The sequence below is a fragment of the Salvelinus namaycush genome, unplaced genomic scaffold (assembly GCF_016432855.1).
Source record: "Salvelinus namaycush isolate Seneca unplaced genomic scaffold, SaNama_1.0 Scaffold2705, whole genome shotgun sequence".
NCBI lineage: Eukaryota > Metazoa > Chordata > Actinopteri > Salmoniformes > Salmonidae > Salvelinus > Salvelinus namaycush.
This window is the reverse complement of record NW_024059570.1, coordinates 6,098-9,107: the sequence shown is the minus strand read 5'-3', so window position 1 is coordinate 9,107 and position 3,010 is coordinate 6,098.

Genomic DNA, 3,010 nt, shown 5'->3' with positions numbered 1-3,010 from the left:
CAAGCCAGGCTCGGAGACTAATTGAGGGACAAATCAATCCATGAATAACTCTAAATAAATACAATATTTTTTGCAATTAATCCTTGTCTTTGTGTGTCATTTTCATTCGATTTCAATAGGAGCACCTAGTAACCCAAAAATAATACCAGGTGCACTCATTCGATTAGAATGGGAGCACCTGGTAACCCAAAAATAATACCAGGTGCACGGAGGGGAGGATGAGTACAGACATTTTATATAAAAGCTCCATAAATCCCTTAGGCCGGTGGCCACTGACTTGTGCCCGTAGTATGGTGCTCCCATATCGGGCATGGGTGTGGGCAGGCCCTTAAAAGTCATTTTCATTCGATTTCTGTAGCAGCACCTGGTAACCCAAACTAACATAAGGTGGTGTCAGTAGTGAGGATGCGGACAGACCTTTTATATAAAAGCTCCATAAATCCTTTAGGCCGGTGCCTACTGACTTGTGCCCGTAGTATGGTGCTCCCATAGCGGGCATGGGTGTCTGCAGGTCATTTAAATTCGTTTTCATTCGATTTAAATAGGGGCACCTGGTAACCCAAAAAGTGGGCACTCTGTCGTTTTTCCTGAGTAGTTCAACATAGAAAGTATTCAGACCTTATTTTTGAAAAGCTCCATAAATCCCTTAGGCCGGTGCCCACTGACTTGTGCCCATAGTATGGTGCTCCCATAGCGGGCATGGGTGTCTGCAGGTCATTTAAATTCATTTTCATTCGATTAGAATAGGAGCACCTGGTAACCCAAAAATAATACCAGGTGCACGGAGGGGAGGATGAGTACAGACATTTTATATAAAAGCTCCATAAATCCCTTAGGCCGGTGCCCACTGACTTGTGCCCATAGTATGGTGCTCCCATAGCGGGCATGGGTGTCTGCAGGTCATTTAAATTCATTTTCATTCGATTAGAATAGGAGCACCTGGTAACCCAAAAGAGGGCACTTAGCCGTTTTTCCTGAGTAGTTCAACATAGAATATTTTCGGACCTTTTTTGAAAAGCTCCATAAATCCCTCAGGCCGGCCCCCACTGACTTGTGCCCATAGTATGGTGCTCCCATAGCGGGCATGGGTGTCTGCAGGCCATTTAAAATCATTTTCATTCGATTTCAATAGCAGCACCTGGTAACCCAAACTAACATAAGGTGGTGTCAGTAGTGAGGATCGATTTCAATAGCAGCACCTGGTAACCCAAAAAGAGGGCACATAGCCGTTTTTCCTGAATAGTTCAACATAGAATATTTTCGGACTAATTTTGAAAAGCTCCATAAATCCCTTAGGCCGGTGCCTACTGACTTGGACCCCTACTATGGTGCTCCCATATCGGGCATGGGCGTGGGCAGGCCCTTAAAAGTCGTTTTCATTCGATTTCAATAGGGGCACCTGGTAACCCAAAAAGAGGGCACATAGCCGTTTTTCCTGAATAGTTCAACATAGAATATTTTCGGACTAATTTTGAAAAGCTCCATAAATCCCTTAGGCCGGTGCCTACTGACTTGGACCCCTACTATGGTGCTCCCATATCGGGCATGGGCGTGGGCAGGCCCTTAAAAGTCGTTTTCATTCGATTTCAATAGGGGCACCTGGTAACCCAAAAAGAGGGCACTCTGTCGTTTTTCCTGAATAGTTCAACATAGAATATTTTCGGACTTTTTTTGAAAAGCTCCATAAATCCCTTAGGCCGGTGCCTACTGACTTGGACCCCTACTATGGTGCTCCCATATCGGGCATGGGCGTGGGCAGGCCCTTAAAAGTCGTTTTCATTCGATTTCAATAGGGGCACCTGGTAACCCAAAAAGAGGGCACTCTGTCGTTTTTCCTGAATAGTTCAACATAGAATATTTTCGGACTTTTTTTGAAAAGCTCCATAAATCCCTTAGGCCGGTGCCTACTGACTTGGACCCCTACTATGGTGCTCCCATATCGGGCATGGGCGTGGGCAGGCCCTTAAAAGTCATTTTCATTCGATTTCAATAGGGGCACCTGGTAACCCAAAAAGAGGGCACTCTGTCGTTTTTCCTGAATAGTTCAACATAGAATATTTTCGGACTAATTTTGAAAAGCTCCATAAATCCCTTAGGCCGGTGCCTACTGACTTGGACCCCTACTATGGTGCTCCCATATCGGGCATGGGCGTGGGCAGGCCCTTAAAAGTCGTTTTCATTCGATTTCAATAGCGGCACCTGGTAACCCAAAAAGAGGGCACTCTGTCGTTTTTCCTGAATAGTTCAACATAGAATATTTTCGGACTTTTTTTGAAAAGCTCCATAAATCCCTTAGGCCGGTGCCTACTGACTTGGACCCCTACTATGGTGCTCCCATATCGGGCATGGGTGTGGGCAGGCCCTTAAAAGTCATTTTCATTCGATTTCAATAGCGGCACCTGGTAACCCAAAAAGAGGGCACTCTGTCGTTTTTCCTGAATAGTTCAACATAGAATATTTTCGGACTTTTTTTGAAAAGCTCCATAAATCCCTTAGGCCGGTGCCTACTGACTTGGACCCCTACTATGGTGCTCCCATATCGGGCATGGGCGTGGGCAGGCCCTTAAAAGTCGTTTTCATTCGATTTCAATAGGGGCACCTGGTAACCCAAAAAGAGGGCACTCTGTCGTTTTTCCTGAATAATTCAACATAGAATATTTTCGGACTTTTTTTGAAAAGCTCCATAAATCCCTTAGGCCGGTGCCTACTGACTTGGACCCCTACTATGGTGCTCCCATATCGGGCATGGGTGTGGGCAGGCCCTTAAAAGTCATTTTCATTCGATTTCAATAGCGGCACCTGGTAACCCAAAAAGAGGGCACTCTGTCGTTTTTCCTGAATAATTCAACATAGAATATTTTCGGACTTTTTTTGAAAAGCTCCATAAATCCCTTAGGCCGGTGCCTACTGACTTGGACCCCTACTATGGTGCTCCCATATCGGGCATGGGCGTGGGCAGGCCCTTAAAAGTCGTTTTCATTCGATTTCAATAGCGGCACCTGGTAACCCA